The sequence below is a fragment of the Sebastes fasciatus genome, chromosome 3 (assembly GCF_043250625.1).
Source record: "Sebastes fasciatus isolate fSebFas1 chromosome 3, fSebFas1.pri, whole genome shotgun sequence".
Taxonomy (NCBI): domain Eukaryota; kingdom Metazoa; phylum Chordata; class Actinopteri; order Perciformes; family Sebastidae; genus Sebastes; species Sebastes fasciatus.
In genome coordinates this window covers 18,510,395-18,532,402 of record NC_133797.1, presented here as the reverse complement: position 1 = coordinate 18,532,402, position 22,008 = coordinate 18,510,395, and the positions used below count along the sequence as shown (strand labels likewise).

The window sequence follows — 22,008 nt, the reverse complement described above, 5'->3', positions numbered from 1 at the left end:
AATTGATTAATCACTTCAGCTCTAAAATTTGATGCATCTGAAAAGCCTTATTGAATTATAATTTTTTAAACCAGCAGTTACACTTGACATCACAAGTTACATCTTGACTTGATGTTATCAGTGTAAATATAATGTGCCGATTATTATATGATAACGAGAAGCTATTGCTGCCAGAGGTCTTGTGACCTGGTCTTTAAAGAACTTCCTCTTTGTGGGGTAGTCCACTTTTTAGATTTTTTTTGACAAATCTTCCACTGTGTCAAAACTACTAGTTGTGTGCATAAGAATGAAATAGCAGATGCAAGACGCAGAGCAGCAAATGATTCCCAGAAGGCTGTGCAGACTTTCCCAGGGAAACGTTTCTCTTGTAGTATTCCTTCGAGAAGTTTAGTGCTTGAAAATGTCGGATGATTAGAGTGATCAGGTTTGCGGGAAGCGTTTGAAGGTAGAAATATGTGTGACTGTATCTGTTCACATTTAACTCCAAAGGTTCACCTGTCATTTCCCCCCCACACACACACACACACACACACACACACACACACACACACACATGCAGACACACACATGCAGCTGGCCCTCTAGCTATGTGGTGCTGTGTGATCTGACCCCAGCCGCTGTGTCTGCAGCCCCTTAATATAGCCCACTGCTGTCATGGTCCTTTTTGCCCCTCTTCCCTTGCTCTGCGCTGCGTGTGCACCAATATGTGTGCATGTTTGTCCCGGCCTTAGACGGAGGGTGTTGGGGTGTCAGCCTGGAGACTAGATGTGAAATATTGCTACCGACCTGTGTAATTTCCCAAGTTACTGTGACTCAGACAGGCCTGTCTGTATCTAATTGTCATTAATTTGTCTTTTTATATGGTATTCAAACATCTAATTTAGTTTCATGAATCGGTTTCTTTGTGTGTTTTAGAGTAGGGATCCTCAGAAGAAAGACGGATGGCTCTTTGCTATTCACCACTGGTCCTGTTGTGGCCACCGTCCCTGATTGCATTAGAGTTACTATGGTGCTGCCCGATATCTTTGGCCTGGCCTCAAGCCAGAGGACGTGGTTAAACTTGCACACATGTACACACACACACACACACACACACACACACACACACACACACACACACACACACACACACACACACACACACACACACACATGCAATGAGAGAGACACAGAGATGCAGCAGACCCCCGCTCTCAGAGAGTATTCGTTTCCAGCCTGATTGGAAGCTGAGAGTGTGGAGGACCTCCTCCTCTTGTCCACCTACTTTCTTGGCATTTTGTCTGAACTTTCCCTGGCACTCTGCTCTTCTTTTTACGCGTATTGCCGGTGTGTCTTAGAAACCTGTGGAATATGTCTCCGCTCAGGCCCATGGCATTTGGATAACCAACTACTAACTGTTTGAAATCCAAGAACTCAAGGTCAGTAATTTGTATTACTTGACTTTAAGTTAAATTTTTTTTTTTTTGGTAAGGAATACAGGTAACCAATCATATTGGTAAATACTAATTGTTGAAAACGTTACAGCCTGTAAATTATCTTGTGCGATATGATGTCGTGGTACAGTTCTGTCCAACATTGTGTGAAGCTGCAAAGGGAATTTCCAACATAAGCCTTTTATGATCAGCAGGTTTACTTACAGGTGTTCAGTGTAACAGACACATTTGCACTTTTCAACATGTGTGTTACATATAATAACTTACTAAATAGTATAAGTTGCACTAGCTGCTCAGTAGTTGCGTTGAATTTGAAACATTTTTTATGATCATGATTAATTGCAAATTAATCACACATTTTTTATCTGTTCAAAATGTACCTTAAAGGGAGATTTTTAATCCTCTTATCAACATGACAGTGGGCAAATATGCTTGCTTTATGCAAATGTGGCTGTATATTTATTATTAGAAATGAATTTACAACACAAAACAATGACAAATATTGTCCATATTGTACTACATTTAGCATAAACAATATGCTCAAATCATAACATGGCAAACGCAAGCCCAACAGGCAACAACAGCTGTCAGTGTGTCAGTGTGCTGACTTGACTATGACTTGCCCCAAACTGCATGTGATTATCATAAAGTGGGCATGTCTGTAAACCCATTTTCAGGTCAAGGGACCCCTTTGAAAATGGCCTTGAAAATGTTCTCTTGCAAAAATTTAGCATAGGTTTGGAGCATTATTTATCCTCCTTGGTAACAAAGGATTCCTTGGGTTTTCTAGTTTCATATGATGCCAGTATTTTCACTTTAGCTTTAAAACTGAGCCCGCTACAACCTCCTAAATATCTATTGCGTTAATGCGTTAAAGAAATTAGTGGCGTTAAAACGAATTTGCGTTACGCATTTTTTATCGTGTGAACTTTGACAGCCCTTGTATTAAATATTAGAGACATCTGAAATCAGACCTTGTTTTTCTTTGGCCACTTCTTAAAACTTAACATTTTTTGCATGTGATTTGGTATGCGTTAGAAACGTAATATATACCACAGTCTATGTTCTACCGTGACTGTTTTTACTTCTGAACTATTATGTAGACATTTGGCTGGACTGCACTGTCTGACTGCATACAGGCCAATAGGGGCTGAAAGGAGAATTGTTTAAGCCTCTCTCTCGTCAGCGGTCAAGGAACAGCGTGATCATGTGAACCAAGTCTGCCATGCCAAAGGAATGTGTTGAATTCCAACGATGCTGCTTTGACAAGTGCATGTGACTCAAGAGCAAGAGCTTAGATTGGCGAGGGCAGGAGAAGCAGATAGGGTGAAAACGGCAAAGGAGAGAGAGAGAGAGCAGGTAATCAAAAGAAAGAACGCAACGGATAAACGTATCAAGGTTGTGGAGGAGCAAAGCCTGCAACATTTTGACCTCCTTCTTATCTGGCAAAAAACGGTATTAAAACTGAAAGGCTAAACGACAAGGAGATGTACTGTGGGAATTGTGTTTTGGGGAGTAACAACTCCTGAAGTCAGATGAGTCGGTCTTTATCTCTAGTACAGCCTTGGTTCTCATGGCGGAGAGTGGGCTGCCATCTGCACTCACAAACTGTCCCTCAGAGGGTGCACATTGAATAGGGCACTGTATGAACAAGGGCAATTAAGTACATTCAGGCTGGGAATCATTTTCAGCAAAGATTCCCATTGTATAAAGGAGCCTTAGTAATTGTGGTGTTAATGTATTAGTCAGGGAGCAACACTGAGTTTCAGTCAGTGTACTTCTTTAATAAACATAAAGACAGTCGGATACTTGTTCATTCAGAAGCAGCTGGTGTCATTTGACCAAGAAATCAAAAAGATCAGTTATTTTGTCATTTTCATGCATCAGTGTGACAGGAGCATCATCTGATCTTTCTGTGAAGTAGGGAAGAATACAGTTTTTAAATAGCTGGAAAAGAAAGAGAAATGTTTTTTTGTTTTTTTAAATTGTATTGATGTGTTTACAAAATTAACAAAAAGTGGACCTGAGGGTTTAAGCACAACGCACGTAATGGATGCACAACCTCCATTTCTCCGTGTCCTGAGCTTAATGTTGTTTCCTACTCTGTAGGGTAATAGGTATTGATTGGTGACCTGGATTTTACCCTTGCCACCGCAGGCCAATGTGAGTGCATTTTCACTGTGCTGGAGGAGCAATAACTATGAATTACAAGAAAGTGAGAAAGCTACTTAAGTAATAGAGCAAATGTTGCCTGGTTCGTGATTTCACGTGCGCAGACTACATCTTTATCCCTGTCTTGAAGACGCCTTATTTGAACCTGATTTGTTTTGTATTGCTGTATATTTGCAATCCTTAACATTGGCATGGTTTATACAATCTGTTGTTGCCCTAATAATCAGATAAAAAGCCCAGTCAGAAGTAGAATGTACATAACTTGTAAATAAACCTGACAATTTGGAATCAAATAGCATTTGGCATAAAGGAGGTGAATCAAACCCTTAATACTTTGTTTAACAGATTATCATGCAGCTGCTCACTCTGATTGTTCCTTTTTTATGATTATATAGTCTTTCTTTGCATAATTGAACCCTTTAGTTAAGTTGAATATTGCAGCTTTAAGTTCACATAGCACTCTGTCGTCTGTAGTTGTGTGCTTTTCTTGTGGTTTGTCCTTTTCATGGGAACCAGCTTTGCTTGAGTGATGTATACACATTTAATAACTTCTTAGTTGTGTTAATCATGGTGGGTTGCTCATTTGCTACCATTTGATTCTGCAGATAGACTATATTCTGATAAAAGTGATGCTTCAGCAGAATACACAGTAAAGGAATAAAGATACCAAGCACTCACATATAGCACACATACAGTATATTGTAGGGCTGTCAATTGATTCAAATATTTAATCACGGTTAATCGCATGGTTGTCCATGATTAACTGTGATCAATAACAAATAAATCACACATTTTGTATCTGTTCAAAATGTACCTTAAAGGGAGATTTGTCAAGTATTTAATACGCTTATCAACATGGGAGTGGACAAATATGCTTGCTTTATGCATATGTATGTATATATTTATTATTGGAAATGACGTGCCCCAAACTGCATGTGATTTTGTGGACATGTCTGTAAAGGGGAGACTCGTGGGTACCCGTAGAACCCATTTTCATTCACATATCTTGAGGTCAGAAGTTATGGGACCCCTTTGAAAACGGCCATGACCGTTTTTCCTTGCCAAAATTTAGTGTCTATCGTTTATCTTCACTCTAGCTTTAAAACTGAGCCCACTACAGCCTCTGAAAGATTGATTAATGCGTTAAAGAAACTAATGACGTTAAAACGATTTTGCGTTAACGCTGACAGCCCTATAGTATTGTATGCATCAGAAGTATTCATCCTGCTGTCTCACTTTGGAAACACAAGGCACCTTATATAATAATTGTATTTAGCATAATTGGGTGGGAATCCTCTGTCAGATTGATATCAATTATTCAGAAGAAATAGCCTCATATACTGTAGCTGCAGCTGTTGTTGCACATGGAGCAATGCACTGTACAGTAGAGTAGGGCTGTCCTCAACCAAAAAAAAAGATCAAAACAACCTATTAGTTATTAGACTACTTGATTATCAAAGACAAAACTGCTGCTGTGACACTGCAGTCTGTTACTTTGTCTTGCTATCAGCTCAGAAAATATACAAAAAAGGTATCTGAGTATTCATTTTATTAGAGTATTAAGTTTTCTGATGTATAAACAGAGGGATGCTGTGATGAACGCTTTTTGGATTGGGAATTGGGGTAGGTCAAATAGGCCATTTCATTTTAAAGTACATAGATCCTTAAAAGCAGTTAATGGAGTATGGATATGTAGTCAGCAGTGGTTTCAAAACCTTCCTTTTTGGCCTCTCTGCAGGCAACAGTACATGCATTAGATGGCCATAGAACTTGAAATGCACGAATGTATAAATGTGTACAGAATCAGTTGAATAACACAATGGTTCAGACACTGAAAAGGTTAGGAATTGAACCTTTTGAGAGAAGCTGTGTGCGCAAAGAGATGGTGAGTGCAGGTGAGTTGAGTGCGAATGAGTGCAAGCTGTTAGAACAAATCTCCAGGCATGCAAGCACACACCCACAGAAGCCAGCCCACAACTAAAGAGAGAGGAAAACGTTCTAAAAATGCTGACATTGTTTTTGGGGCCGTGTGCGTAATGGCTTAGTGGGAAAAATATTTTACATTGTTACATTTTGCCGCCTGTATCGGTGGCTTAAAATGAACGTGTGCGAGGGGATTCCACACATTCTTCACTTAACGTGAATCACTGTACGGGAATCGCATGAACACACATGCAGCACACAACCTCTGAGGTATGCGTTCACACCACGCACATTCCCTTTTCAACTGAAAGTGAAGCAGTATCATCTGAGTGTGACAACAGAGGGTGGAGGTGTGTACCAGTTTCAGGGGACTGGCAGAAAAAAGGAGGCGTGTCTTCTTGAACTTAACAAGCCTCGGCATGTTCAGTAGCTCATAGAACAGGCCACCAAACGTGGTTAATGCAGCTACTAAGAATAAGGATTTTGTATTTCTGATCTAAGAAAGACAACACAAAATGTCATGAATTCATGACAACATTCACCAATTCCCCATACTTTTTAGTTTCCTATTAATTAGATCATTTTCATTGGCTGGAATTAGGGCTGTCGCGGTGAAGGAATTACCTCTACGGTGATAATGATTGGCTCAACAGCGAGCTATGCGGTATTATTGCATTTTTTTTTGGCAAATTACTTTATTTATCCTGATTTTAGTGCTGTATAAATGAGCTTTGTTGTTAGGCTATTATTAGGTATATTGTTGCTTTTTAAATGTTGAAAGATGACAGTTTTAAAACGAATACAAATACTTGTTTATTGTTAAATGCAGAACAAAGAAGGACAATGAGGCGCAGCGTTTTTGTCAGCTGCGCTTTGGTTGCATCTGGTTGCTATGATACGGAATATCAAAATGTTGGCACAAAGTACAGTACTTGCTCTGGATTGAAGGGAAGGCTGAAGCATGTAGGGAGGGGGAGGGACCCGCCGGTATATGTGTATTAATTTCTCCTCCGTTGTTGTTGTTGTTGTTGTTGTTGTTCAGCACTTGTAGCCTACATGTAGGATGTGACGGTTGGTCTTTGTGGAGTTTTACACAAAGTTAAACATTGTTTAACTCTCGGCAACCAGAAAAAAACACCGAAACGCAGTGGTCAGCGAAGAATAGACGCTCAGCGCCTCGTCCTGCTGCTGCCGTTTGTAGCATGGCATGAATACGCGGCGCTCCCATTGCAAAGAATTAAAAAAAGAAAAAACGTCAACAACAGCGGTTGAGGCGGTTGCTTGCCACCCTCTGCGGTTTGCTTGTCAATATTGCGGTTATTGCGTCAGCCCTAACTGGAATAACTGCAAACCCAAATTGTACTTGCGTCTTGTTTCATCTCCTGTTTTCGCTGAGTAACCAGGTGCCTCTGTTTTGAATGCAACACCACTGGCAACACAGAAGTGCGTATCAGAGTCCATTTCCTTATCTCTGTGAATGGCATCTCAATCCATTTCCTAGTGGATGGACTCTAGCAAGAGGGGGGGCTAATTAGATCACGTCTAAGGCAACCTCTCACTGGCCACTAAATGTGATTTGGAATAATTTTCATTGGACTGATTGGATTAGACTGCTGCTGCTCACTGCACGGATAAGGATTGGGTTAGACACACACACACACACACACACACAGAGTGGACTAACGCAGTATTAACAAGGTACCTACTACTGAGCTTCTTTCATTTGATTGAATTGTAATCAATCAAAAAGCCTTAAAATATATAAGCTACACTTTCTGTTTCTTTATTGCTGCATAATGCATACAAAGAAAAATACATTTGAGCATGGCCTAATAACCCAAACACTCATACATAAACACACATGCGCCCACACACTCACCCACAGATGCTTTTCAGGCCTGACTACAGAGAAGTCATCCATCTCACCATGCAGTGGTCCCCCTACAGGAAGCAGTGGGACCGCCATGAGTCTGCTGCTCAACCCACAACCTGCTGTAGTGTGAAACCTTCTGCTCCACTGAGAGCTGCAGGGCTGAGCCACTGCAGGCTCTTATTGAAACATTGCATGTAAAAATATCTCAGACGGTCCATATTTATAATAACATAGATAGATCTGACTTGTGCATGTGCAGGAGTGAATAAAAAGCCACGCCGGGAATTCAAAGTGGGATGTTGCACTTTTTTAAGCACAGCTTGTTGAATAATGGCTGATATTTTTGGTCCTACCCACCTATCTTGGGCCAGCGTATGGTAGGTGTGCTGTAGTGTAGAAGCGGTGTGTAATGGGGGTCGTGGTGGGCAGTTGTTGCCAGGGGAGGTGGTGTGTTATTTTCAGTCCATTGTGTCTACTTCCTGTGGGTCAAGGGTTATTGGAGCAGGGTGTTGCAGACTTCACGGAGTGAAGAGGAGGGAAGGGAAGTCAGCAGGGCTGGCAGGAAAGTGGCCAGACTCACTCGACAACAGTGGCTGGTCAGACGCTCGCTTACCTTGCTTCTATCGCAGTGTTTCTCGTTTTTATCCGTGCAAAGCTTGGACTCTTCGGAACCAGGTAAAGAGCCGTGAGTTGCATTTTAGTGATTGGTGAGCTTGTCATTTAGAAATACCGTTGTTGTCAACATTGTCAGCTTCTTTCTTTCAGCAGAAGAGACGGACTTAACTGTCAAACGATTATTCTTCAACATCAGTATGGAGACGTTTGTTTGAGATGATAGCACACCAAAAATATGGAAGACAGGAAGTGGACACTTACATAACTTTAACACCACCTTAATGGTGGTGTTGTTTGGGGCATCGGGTTGTCAAGAACATCAATGTGATCCTTTAGTGAATCATAGAGAAATGTGATGGTGAAATAGCCTTAAACCAAATGATAACAATGCAGTCTATGAATGACCCTAACTGTTCAAATATGATGGTATTTCTCTATTAAATCCTATAAAGAGAAGCGAGAGCCCTGCCTACGCAAAGAAATGACCATCATGAGTAGCGGCCACTTCCATCGAGTGCAGCGACGGCTCGTATGTGAGGAGAACTTTGACTTTGTTTGCAATATTGCATTTAAATAAGAAATCTTGAGGGCCACAGTAACCTGAAAGAGCGAGCAAAGTTCATTCTGCAAGCATGATTACTGTGTCTTCTCTCCAAGCCTTGGTTGTTCTGCAGTCATGTGTCACTTTCGTTTTTATGGTTAGCGGCAGGCTCAGTGCTGTGTTGTTGTGCACATACTGCATATTTTATTGGTTATTGTAACCTGCACCTGACAGTATAGAGATATAAAGACATCCAAAGCCCTTTTACCAGCTTGTCTGCAACTCACCCATTTGAGTGCTACATAATTAGCTCCACTCTGTTTCACTTATTAGCATTTTTTAAAAAGTATAAATAATACAAAAGTAGACACTGATTCCTTCATTTTTTTTGTTTTCCTACAAATTATTATGACATGTAGTAAGGACACAGGATACAGTTTCTTTCAAAGTTGGGCCAGGCTAAAAAAACATTATGGCAGTGCTGTTCGCTGTAGACTCTTGATTAGTGTTTCCAATGAACACAAGTGGCAATGTTTGCAGGTGGGAAGCCAGAAATTGTGGCTCCACAATGCACTTGTCTTCAGCTATCAAATAAGCGATGGTGCTAGTTATATCCTTGCTCCTTTGATTCTTCTTATACAGGATAATAGCTACAAACATGGACATGTTTGATTGTTGGCTGGACTGCAGAGGGCCAGCCATACAAATGCAAAAGTGAGTGAGTGAGTGAAGTGTTTTAGTGGAAGTAGAGTAATGCTGCTGCATGTATACTTTAGATATACAGTAGGTGGCTTAGTATCTTTTCAGAGGATCAGCCTCTCACTCACAAATAACATCACATTTCCTAACCATTTCCTCCAACGAAGGACTAACCTGCCGTATAATGTGAGCAAATTATCAACTTTGGTTATAGAGTTTTTCACAGTGCAGATGTGTTTCCCTCTCTGCTTTGTGCTTTTTTACTATTTCGGTCTAGCATGTGTAGGATTCCCTTTAGTGAGTTCTGAGCGTCCAAAGGAAAGACTCACTGTGTAGTGACCTTGTTTTGGGGGTCTGAATCCAGTCCCCCCTTTTCTGGACAACTCATTGCAGCATTAGATAAATGTTGATATAGAAGAGGTTCTAAAGTTAGCTCCCGACCGACCCCCAAACACAACTGCAGTGACAAAAGGAGGCAAAACAGGAAATCTTTTTGCCCAGAGTGTGTGTTGGGACCAGATGACCAGGAAGATAAAAAGCGCTAACAAAGTGGAAACTTCCACTAAGGGATGTTATTTTGCCTTGTGTGTGTTTTTTCTCTCCTATTCTGTGTTTCACAAAAGCCCCGTGTTTCCTGGAAAACACAGTCAGAGGTAGTTGGTTTAGTTTGGATGAGAAGGCTAACACTGTGAGAGTGCTGAACAGTTTCCTACATTATACGTAACTACTGACGCTTCTGTGCTCCCTCAGTCATACATGATGTGAGCTCGTGTTAATGTTTAAACCCTTCTCTCTGTGAGTTAATGCTTTACCCTGTGAGCACGGTTTAAGTTTGAACCTAACCTGTCTGAAAGCTGTGCGGAGAGGCCAGGGGGGTAGCTGTTTTTATTCAGGGGGCTTATTGCTATTGGAGTCGGCAGATGTCAAATGTGGTTGGTATAAAATTGACTGAATCATCCTCGTTTCCTGAAAAGAAACAAGCACTCAGAACAGAACTACCGATCACTTCCTTGTGCTCTCATCTGCTACATCTTCCCCACCTTCTCCCGCTCTCTCTCTCTCTCTCTCTCTCTCTCTCTCTCTCTCTCTCTCTCTCTCTCCTCTGGTCTTTCCCTCCCTCTGTCTGTGGATACTCTAATGAATGATATGGAATGATTGCCTGACTTGCCAGAGAGTTCCTTTCCCCGCCCCTACGAGAAAGAGTTAGTGCAGCAACGATAACAATTACACATTTGCCTATCCAAGACATTGGAGTAACAGCTGTACGGAATAGGTACACAGGACCGTAGAATTGGTTGATGAGAATACCTCTCCAACAAAGCCTCAGAGAATATAATACCTGCTGTTGAAAACTGCGGTAAGCATCTCTATTTCTTCTGCAGATACTTTGTGTCAAAGTTTTGAGGAAAAAGCTAAAGTTTGATCATGGTTTAAACCTCCAGAATGTGTCTCTGTGTAGTAGTCCTAATGTCAGGGTGGATGTGTCTTCTCACCTCTGCCAGAATATTTAATTTTTGATGTAAAATAGTTTTAAACAATCCTGACATCGTCTTGTTATTAGGTCACCTGTGAAAGCCCCCTAAATGAAGAACACCTGTTTGCCTTTCAGACGGTCTTTCATGAGAATGTTGGTCTTTGTGTGCGCTGTTTGCAAAGATAGCAGTATGACTACCAAGGTCTGTGTTCTTTGGACGGTTACCGTAGATTGTTGGGGCTGGGGTCAGATGGCGCCTGGCTGGGTGAGAATTTCACAGCTGCACATGAAAGAGGAGCGACCGTGGGATGGTAAATTGAGGTTGAGAGCGAGGGATTGTGTCGTAGACGATGAAGGGAGAGAACTGGCTTGTTTTGATCATAGGTGCCTCCTTATGGATCAATACACTGTTGATGAGCGTGCATATAGGATGCTGATGTAACCTGCACTCTCAGGAGAAGCTCTTTATGTAGACACAGCTGCTTAAAGTTGGTGTTTAGAAAAGTTGCTTTCACTCTGACTTTGAAGCATTTGGAAATATCAGATAGTGTTAACAGAACAGAGCTATTTTTATCGCCCATAAAAAACCCATTGCACACCGTCTTTACATTACAGCAGATGTCAGTTTGCCAGTTTATTTCTAGCAAAGTAGGAATGCACAAGTGTTACCTCCATAGTATATGCCCAGCTGCATAAAACAACTGCTCTGGTTTCTGGTATGGAGCTAACTTGTTTGACCTTGTAGCCTCTACAGAGGCCTGGTGCTGGCTTGCATTGCTTCCTCCACCAGTGTCTGTAAGGAACCTCATTAACTTGCTATCTGGTTGTGGAATAATTCAATATTATAATTTAGAATTGTTTCATATAATCACATTTCGAGGAAGTACTCACATTGAGATATTGTGGTGCACAACTGTCGTGTCTAAATGAATAATAACAAGTTGAATATTTCCACAATCGGTTGCAGCATGAGATTCAAAGCACAACAAGAAAACAGACATTTTTTTTTTTAGTCCCCTTCTCATTTACCATGCTTTGTGGGTGTAACTTTTTTTGCTGTGTCATCACCTGTGTCATCAAGCTAATGCAATAACGTGTTAACGCAAATTCTTTTGAACGCCACTAATGTTTTTAACACGTTTAAGCAATCAATCTTTCAGAGGTTGTAGTGGGTTCAGTTTTAAAGCTAGAGTGAAGATACTGGTATCATATGAAACTAGAAAACCTAAAGAATCCATTGGTACCCATCTCCCAATCATGTAATTCTAGCTTGTCACAAAGGAGGCTAAGTAACGCTCCAAACTTGCGCTAAATTTTGGGGACGAAAAACTGTCATGTCCGTTTTCAAAGGGGTGCTTTGACCTGAAAAAGGGTTCTATGGGTACCTACGAGTCTCCCCTTTACAGACATGCCCACTTAATGATAATCACATGCAATATTGGGCAAGTCATAGTCAAGTCAGCACACTGACACACACACTGACACACTGACAGCTGTTGTTGCCTGTTGGGCTTGAGTTTGCCATGTTATGATTTGAGCATATTTTTTATGCTAAATGCAGTACCTGTGAGGGTTTCTGGACAATATTTGTCATTGTTTTGTGTTGTTAATTGATTTCCAATAATAAATATATACATACATTTGCATAAAGCAACCATATTTGCCCACTCCTGTGTTTATAAGAGTATTCAATACTTGACAGATCTCCTTTTAAAGTGCATTTTGAACAGATAAAAAAATTTGATTAATTTGCAATTATTTGCGATTAAATATTTAAATCGATTGACAGCCCTAATCTCTAAACAACCAATATGTTTACAATTAAATCGTTTACTAGAGGATAAAATTGTTTATCCAGCCTCTTAATTTTGCTGTAAAAGATCACCAGAATGATGCATTTAACATTAAAATGTAGGCTGCAAAATTCTCAATGCATGAAGTTTCCAAAGTCAATATTGGTATATTTTGCAAAACTAGAACGTGGATAAATAGGAGCACATACAGTGTATAAGGCCTTGTGTTATGCAATGTTAGTCATTTGCAGTCCATTAAAAATGGATGTCTAGTTTCTGAGGAATTCTGGATCTTGAGCTTTGGTTCTTCTGGAAGAATTGAGACTTGAGATTCTCACTGTTGTGTCTCTGACCTGTGTGGGAAGCTGGGGCGCTTGCACACAAAGCGAGGATGTGATGTTTCAGTTTAACAAAGATTTGTTCTTGTTTTTCTTTTGGAGAGGAGAGAAATGAAGAGGTTGACGCTCACATGGGAGCAGCGCTGTGCGGTGGACACGGATGATAATTGATAAGTTCAGAACCAGTTGGGAGTTACCATTTTTTGCTGGAGGTGTATGTCAGATGGACATGTCAGGGTTCAATAGGACACACACAGTCACACCTAAGCTAGTGTTGCTGTTACTTCAGTCTGTTTGCCTGGGTGGTCCTATCTTTAGCTTGTTCTCACTCTATTTCTCTTTGTTTATTTCCTCTGCTGTCTTCCGCCCCAGTCCTATTATGGGTGCAAAGAATAGAGGCTTTTATATTTTCTACTAAATGGTTTATTTGGACAGTCAATTTCAGTTGTTCTCCTGGATTCATTATAAGCTTATAGGACTACTTTTACAATAATTCGCTGTTCCTCCAGGTGTGGCAAAGCATTGTTGGAGAATTATATTTAGAGATAATCAAATCATGGCTGATTTGCCTCAAAATAATTGCCCATCTACACCTCTGTTGTTGAGAGCTTACGACCGCTGTGGTTAGGGTTAAAAAGTAGTTAAAAGTGCTTCTGTTTATGCAGAAAGGTGCAGTCTGCAAAGCTCTCATGCATGACTTAGCTTCCTTAGGGCTGCCCGGCAACGTCACTTGTTTTTTGTGCTGCGGAGTGTGCACTTTGTTATTATAAAACAACATGATGAAAAGCTCATCACTGTCACTGAGCTGTTAAAATAGCTACCATCAAAACATGCATGCTGAGATAGAATACAAAGCAGAGGACTCGATTGCAAAATCAGTGCCTCAATATTGGATGGAAATCGGGGTAAGCGCTTTCTTCCATTCTTATGCACGCTGTAAGCCCTTCTTATCTCCGGACTTAGAAGTCACTGACTAGCTATCTTTGCAGCATTAGCAGAAGTGTCTGGGGTCAGTGGGGCTGCCAAGGGGGAGCTTTTGTGAAGCAGGCATGTAGAGGAAGCTGTCCATGCTGTGGCATCTCTGACCTTTTTTATTGAGGGTGCAGATGGGAAACAGAATCATAAAGTCCCTACAGGAAGCAGAGGAAGGCTCAGATCCAGGGAAGAGGATGGAGCCTTCAGAGGCAACACTAGAAAGAGAAATACAAGGAAAGTGATTTGTCTATAATTATTAGCTCAGCACAGACCTTCGATTAGCAATGGGAATATTTTACTGCTGTAATCTGGGGACGGGGCTGCATTGCATTGTAGACCCATTAGGACATGCAACGTGAGTGGTGAGACGAGACAGACTTTAAAGCCCCCATGAAACGCCGTCTTTACTTCCTTAATGTGATGTATTTCCTCTTGAAACAGGATGTCAGTTATGGCATAACACAGTGAGAGATCATTCTAAATCAATGTCGTTTAGGGAGAGCGAGGCAGTTGGACAGCGCGGGTAATCTCTTGATGTTTACCTCGCCACAATAACCGCGTTTCTAATGGTACATATCCACAGGCTCCGTCTTTTCCACGCGTCCCATTCATCGTCTATGTAAGCAGCCGTGCAATGCATTCTGCGGCGCGATTTGAGAGACGGACCGTCATATCGCCCACTCCTCATTTACATTAAGTTGACTAAATCATGACTACTAAATGTTGTCGATCTAAAATAAAGACAGATTCAGCAGCTAAATGACTTATTTCTCGCCTACAATGTCTTCAGAAACACATTTCGGTGAACTATTTTGCATAATATAAGAGAAGAAAGTTTCCAAACGAGCTGCCATGTTGGTTTCGGTTTGAAAGCTGGGATCATCAATCCACGAGGGAAAGCATCCATCCAATCAGGTGCCTTGTGTCTAGTGGCAGCCCATCAAGCGTCCAATGCTGGGAAGCGAGGCAATCTCTCGCGATAAAAAACATCCATGTGGACTTGTACCATAAGAATAGAGGGTGTCATATGCTGTACAGACTTGACCTTCATTATTATAGTGTGTAATTTGGTTAAATGGGACTTAAACCTCTGTGTGATCTCTCATGTTGCTCCGTGCTCCTCAGCCTTAAAGCTGTGTAGGCAGTGTCACAGCATCTCTCGGGGTCTGCAATTTAATAATCATTTATTGTTATGTGACCAAAATTATAAAAAGAAGAGCCAAACAAACATGGAAATACACTTTCTTGGTAAAAAAGAAATGATTCCACTGTTCTTTGTTGGGGTGTAAAGTTAACGCACACCCTCTGGTCTCCCCTAGTCCCACCCCCTCTGATTTAGCAGTGGCAGTTGAGAGGGTCTGGGACGACCTGATTACATAGAACAGGAAGTCAGAGGAGGGAGAGGTCACAAACTACAGACCCTCACACACACTGTCTGCAGCACATGATAAAGTCAGAAGGCGCAAAAACAACAACAACAAACAACACGCAGCACTAGCTTACTCACTTTCAGTACCAGAAACAAGACACAGAATGAAAACCGCTCCTATGGATATACAGCTTGCAAGGTAGGGTCACTGTTTTTCACTCTTCAAAAAAATACTGTTGTGGATAATCTGTAAACATTTGTGGGAATATTGAAGTCTTTTTTTGAGCTTTTTGGTGCGCTGTCTCAGTCATGGTGATGACTGTTAGTGTTTGGGCAACAAGGTTGGCCATGCAGGATAACTGGAAAAGTCTCACCTGCAAATCACATGCATGTTTGTGCAACATTTTTCCTACATACAGGTAGGAATAATAATCCCATAGCACCGATGGTGTGGGATCAGGGCAAGGTGCTTATAAGTTCACCAAAGCTTGTTTAGAGTGTGTGTCTTCAATTCCCATTCGATTTTGGATCCAGTTGCACAATTTCTAGACACCAAAAAAAAAAAAAGCAGAACATTGTATCTTTAAATAGCCAGTTACCAGGATATGAAACTGAAAATGTTCCAATTTACACTGCCTGGGTTTAGTTTACTTTTAACTTTAAATGTGAAGTAACATTAATGATTGTTATGCATCAAGCAAAAAATAGTACACAGTGCTTAATGTGTGAAATGGAGATGATTAAGTAGAGATGTCAACATCCTCAGTGATATCTATAGCCCATCTAAGCTGCCACTTAACACCGCAACTACTTTACATTTGACAACATAGTTGTAATAATTAAAGGAATACAGATTTACAGAATACAGATATTTTCATCTTCGCTGCATGCCAGATGCTCGTCTTTATTGTTATATAAATTAATAATTATTAATAACACAGAGATATATTATAGACATTTTTCTCTTAGTCAAGTACCACCATGTGCGCCTACTTTAGGTCACAGATAAACCGGAAGACATCTGGAATTAGTTCTAGGTTGATGTGCATATGGATGGATCAGTCTGTTAAGGTGGTGTTAGCCAGACAGTTTACTTGCTCATCACTTTATTCATTGTGATTAGTATATTGCGCTTCCCTCCTGCTTTTGGAATTAACTTTTTTCATTGCCTGCCACTGTGGCAGGCAAGTATTTTCTTTGTCTGCCTCTCAGAAATTGTATCTGCCACTTTTGAAATCCATGCGCTAAATGAAGAAATAACATTTTAGATCTGATGTCATTCAATGTTGGATATATTTTACATAAAAAAACATTATATACATGGTAGATTCCAGTGTTCGAATTACACCGTAGCTTCTGGGAGAGCCCTATTTTTCGGGGGTTGGAGGGCACTGTGCACAGTACTATACTGTACTGTGCTATTGTCATCTACAGTGGTTGTTTGCATAGAAACACACAATTGAAATGATTATGATTATTTAAACATTTGCTTTGATTAAAAAAATCTTGGCATTAGTAGTTTTAAGGATGTATTATAAGCTCTTCCCTCTCTTAATATCTATTTTATATTGCTGTGAAAAAAATCTCCTCCAAACAACTGGATTTTTCAAGTTTCTTCGCCGAAAACATAATTTTACGAGATTACATTTGAACACATCATGATAATGTTGTAATTTACCTTCGTCCATAGTTATTTTTACTGAGCAGAGTGTGAACGCCTCATAATGTAACTCAACGACACCTCCGTTAATGTTAGTAGCTCCGTTATTTAGCTGGACTGTGCTGCTAACCGGCTTCTAACAGGTAACATTACTAACTCCGCATGCTGATTTCAACACAGATTTTTTTGTTTACATTGTAGAAGGGAAATAATAGTGTGCGTTCCCTCAGGTTTAGTAGCGCCATGCTTTTGAATGTTTTTTTTCTCTCCGCCGTGGCTTCGCTCCCAGACAAACTGAGACATGTAACAGCGTGCGTATGCATCATTGTGCACGCATAACTGTCAGAAAGCATCGAAGAGGAATCGATAGACAGGGAGGCATGACATGCCAAGGAATCAGACATCTAGGAACCGGTTCTCTATTCCCGTCCCCAGCGTTTTCCCTGTCTGCCAAAGTGGCGGATAGCCTGACAATTTTACCTGCCACTCCAAAACAATTTATGCACATTTGGCGGGTGCTAATTTCAGACCCTGTTTGGATGTTAATGTCAGGTCGAGCAATGCATTGGTTTTATCTAACAAGACTCCATCAACGAGTGTTTACTTTGAGGTCAGAAGCTGGCTGGTAGAGTCGGCTGACTATTAACCACTGTGTCCAGGATGCTGGACCTTTAGGCATGCGCGTCTTTCATGGAAGTCCCCTGTCCTTCCAGTAGGCGGAGGGCCGATGACGTTGGCCTCACTTAGCCCAAGGCCATGCACTCTTACTTGTACGTTAACTGCCCTCTCTGGTGCTCAAGGATGTAAAAATAGCTGTTTAGCAAGAATCCCAGTCATGTCTCGCTAACAAAGACCGATTTATACAAGTTGCGGCACTAAGCATAGAGGAGCTTTTGTCCCTCCTCTCCTTCTCCTTCTCCTTCTGCAGACCTCGTCACCAAGGCCGTGAGCGCCAAAACCTCTGACGCTCTTGACACTCCTCTCTCTTAGAACAGCCTTTGTTCAGCACAGTCCTACGGTCCTGATAGTGAGGCTTTAGGGGAAGCACTGCGGTCCACAAGATTGCATATTTGTTTACTGCATTTGTGTCAGATTGCAGTGTCATGGTTGCTTTTCTGCGTCAGCAAATGCAGTTATTTCAAATTTAGGTATTTGCTCAAATAATTGAAAATGTCCCACGCATTCTCTGAAATTCACTCCTTGATATTTGTCCCCCTGAAACGACTCTGTGTCCAGAAGATACGTACATGACTGCCCGCTTTTGACAACACAAAGGGAAAGATGGGGTGAATTTGTTTGCTGTGTGTGTTTTGCTAAAGTCATAAAAAAAAAAAAAAAAAATAGTATTTCTGTTTTGGTGTTGCTGTTGTGTCACCTTTCACTGACTCATCCTTAATTATGAAACATTTCCAAGTCCTTTATGACCTCCTTAAATGTTTACAACTGAAGCCGTTTTAACATTGTGGACTGAAGCTATAGCAACAAATCAAATAAGATGAAGTGTCCTCTGATATAGCAGTAAGTATTGAATTTCATGTATATTTTTTTCCACATGAACGCTGAGTAAGATCACAACACCTGATGCTACTTAATTTACATTTTTCTCACCTCACTCCAAGCGTCCTTATTCCTTTTAATGAGCCTGTCCTGAAGAGTACACAGATAAATACTGACACACTGTTGTATGTTTCATTTCCTGCTTGAGAGAGAGAGAGAGACTGAGTTTTTTCATTTCATATCAACGGACTGTAAAAGGTGGTCTGTGTGGCCATAAAATGCAGTCTGGTTGTGATTTCTGGCAGATTAAACAACACCACATACTAATTTGTTCCGTTATCACCAAGATCCTGACCTTCTCTCCCTCGTCTTCACCCTGTGCTCTATCTGCGCCCCGTCTCTCCCTCGCTCTATCCCTCGCACCGTGTTTTTTCTGAGGAACAAACAGAGAAGCTGTCCTAGTCGAGATGAGTCAGTGCAGCTGGGGTGCAGGTCATTTACCCACAGCCCACTCAGACGGGACAGATGGCCCGGCCACTCGCATGCTGCTAGGCGCTAACTATGCAACCCAGAGTCTGTGAGCTAAGCTAATGCTAACACATGATGGGTGAACTGGAGAAAGCTCAGCTAATGCTATCAAAACACTGTTTTTACAAAGTTTTAGCTCTGCATCATGATAAATAGATTGTTTGTCTGGCTGTTTTATGTTTTGTATCAGAGCAAGGAGGACCATGTATCTTACTTAGACATAGATCCTGGTCTTTTAAAGTCCCCCTCCAGTGTATTTTGACATTTCTATGATATTTTATATTTATTAATTAATAATTTTCTTTGACAAAATAACTTAATTTTGTGCTCAAGTTAAAAAAAGAAGGTTGTTGGTAAAATGGGATTATGACCTTTGACTATAGTAGAAGCTGCAAGTTATACGTCATCCTTCAAGCGTTTATTTTCACAATGGCATTTGTGTGCGTCGAAAAAAGTTGTAATCTACGCAGTGAATTATACAAAATCCCACCGGCAGAATTAGCACAACACACAGACTCCATCTCTCACTCGATCTCTTCTTTACATTCTCCTCCAGCTGGAGGTAGATTATCGGAAAGCAGTCGATACCGGAGGTTTGCGGCCCTCTAACAGGTCCGAACGACGGGAACGCACAACTTTCAGCCCAAAGGAAAAGTTCCGTTAAAGAAACAGCACCAGTGCTGGTTGACGATGCGCCTCCAAAACATCCCGATCCTGCCTTTCAAACGGCGGACTTCGGGATCATGTCCATCCCTCCTCCGGTGTGCTGTGACCGGCGGGCGGAGGTGCGGCTCCTCGGTCCTGCAGCAGCCAGACGGCCGCCTCGCCAGGATGAGACGGCAAAGAAGAGAGTGAGTGAGAGAGAGTCGGTGTGTTGCGCTAATTCTTGTCTCATTTGTGGTCTGATAAACAGTGAATTCCTCTGAACTGGTTTCATCATTACGTCTGACTATTAGCCACTCTCTCTCTCTCTCTGAGAAAGAACGTTAACCAAAAAAAACAGGAAGTAAAACTGTCTGGAGGGAGGCTTTAAAAGAAGTACTGAACCCCTAAGTGCTTGTGTATTAGGATTTATGATGTGGCATATTTGCTGTGCACTTCACTTAGCCATGCTTATCTGGTTGTCCGTATGCTTTCGAGGGCTAAAACTGCACGAGACGCTCCAAACTGTTGCTAACTTGCATTTGATGGGTGGAGTGTTCTCCAGTAACCTCTTATTGCAAAAACAGGAAAGTAGATTGGAAGTATGTTTGCATGTTGTCTGTGCAGATGTCTTGTTTGAGTGCACATGCAGCAGATATACCAGAGAAATGTAATTCTTTAAAGTCATAGGTTACTTTGGGATGGGTGTAAACTAGAGCTGCAATGATTAATCGATTAGTTGTCAATTATTAAATAAATCGGCTACTATTTTGATAATCAATTAATGAGTTTGAGTAATTTTTAAGGAAAAATAACGTAAAAATTCTCTGATTCCAGCTTCTTAAATGTGAATATTTTCTGGTTTCTTTACTCCTCAACCCAAGTGTAAACTTGCCTATGCAGTAAATTTGAAACATAAAACCGTTGCCGTTTGTTTCACAGTGAGAGTCTGAGAGTACAATGCTTAAGATAAAGTGTTGGCAATCTATTTAGTGTCCTTTTTAAGTGCCCTACAATTGTCTTTGGTCCATTGCATTTAATGTGCAAAGTGGGCACATGTTGTGCCTACATTAACACTGACTGGCATACATGAACCAGTTGAAACACGAACAGCAGTGTCAAAGAAACTGCACATCTGTCCATGTCCTGAAGAGACAGTCTTGTGTAATGTCCCAACCGCTGCTGCTGCAGAAACATAGTAACCCACAGTATGCCTGCCTCTCAGTACCATTAGAGATATGGATGATGAGTTTAAGTATGTAGTTTAACAGCCTGTGATGACGGTACATTCTCATTAGCAATTAGTGCACTTAAAGGCTTTTCAGGCTGCATTAATCTATCTAAACCATGAAGCACAACAATGGGCCTTTTAAGCGCAGTAAAACTGGAGTTGGTGGAGCTTGAGTGGTGTTGGCAGGATGGCTCACCAGCAACTAGTTTCATAAATTTAGACTAATAGATTAGATCAAATTCTTGTAATAGGAGACTGATTTGGCCACTCACTTATTTTTAGCAGCTGCAGGCTAAAGCATAGAGCTCATTTCCACTATCTTTTTGTTCACATCTTACCGCATTTAGGAGTCTTGCCAAGTCTTTAATCAACACGCAGTGGTGCCATACTGTCTCATTCCTTTTCTCTGCTTCTCCTTGTGTGTTTTCTTGGTACAGCGTGGTTCCAAGTAAGACTTTTCCCAAGTCTGATATGGAAATACTATGGCTCATTTCATTCTTTATAGCTGGCAATGGAAAAAAGACACTGAAATGTTTGATGTGGAGCGTTAACAGACAGAACAGACAGATGGCTTTGATAATGTCTGTATTGATGCCAGTTGGTGTCTAAAAGGAATAGTTCAACACTTATTATCACTCACATATTCACTATACCTGTCTTTCTTTCTGAGAGTTAAATAATAGATTGATACCACAACAATTGGGCGTTTTCCGAGGGGTTATGTGCAGGACTATTTCTTGGCCGGCTGCTGGCTGTAGAGACAGACATGAGATTGATTTCAACTTATCATCAAATTTTTGTCAAGAAAGTGAACAAGCCTATTTCCCAAAATGTCCAACTATTTCTTTAAGAGACATGCTTATTTCCTGTACTCATACTGTGTTCCAATAAGGGATGGGACAGCTGATTTGGAGACCGATTGGCAGTGTCGAGAGTAAACCTTTTTCACACACTATTGGCTGGTCCCTGTTTCATTGCCCTGTGCTTCTGACATTATTTGATTTTTATTTTTCTATTGTGAGAGCTTGAATGACCCAATGTGTCATTCTGGCCAACCTTCAGACTGAAATCAAGCTAGATAATGTGAGATGTCCTCTGACACTGTGTAGTGATTCATTACTAGTGGGTGACTTTCCTACAGTAAGTCAAATTTAGTAGAAGTACCAGAAGCTTTAGAGAGATATGTCTAAGGACCCAGACACACCAAGCTGACATCGCAGAACTAGCGGCGATGAAGACAGACTC

The 22,008-nt window shown here is 41.1% G+C and overlaps 1 protein-coding gene across 6 annotated transcripts in view; it reads left to right on the top strand.

Moving 5' to 3' along the window:
• gab1 (GRB2-associated binding protein 1) overlaps positions 1 to 22,008 on the top strand; it is a 68,018-nt gene that overhangs the window by 13,540 nt on the left and 32,470 nt on the right. Inside the window, exon 1 of one of the 6 annotated variants that reach the window (XM_074629393.1) lies at positions 1,210 to 1,418. The exons of 3 other annotated variants lie outside the window; for them this stretch is intronic. The gene's annotated coding sequence lies outside the window, so the exon portion shown is untranslated. Of the gene's footprint in view, positions 1 to 1,209; positions 1,419 to 10,469; positions 10,614 to 15,214; positions 15,405 to 22,008 lie in introns of those variants that run through there. 2 more of the 6 variants (XM_074629395.1, XM_074629392.1) reach the window with 2 other exon arrangements.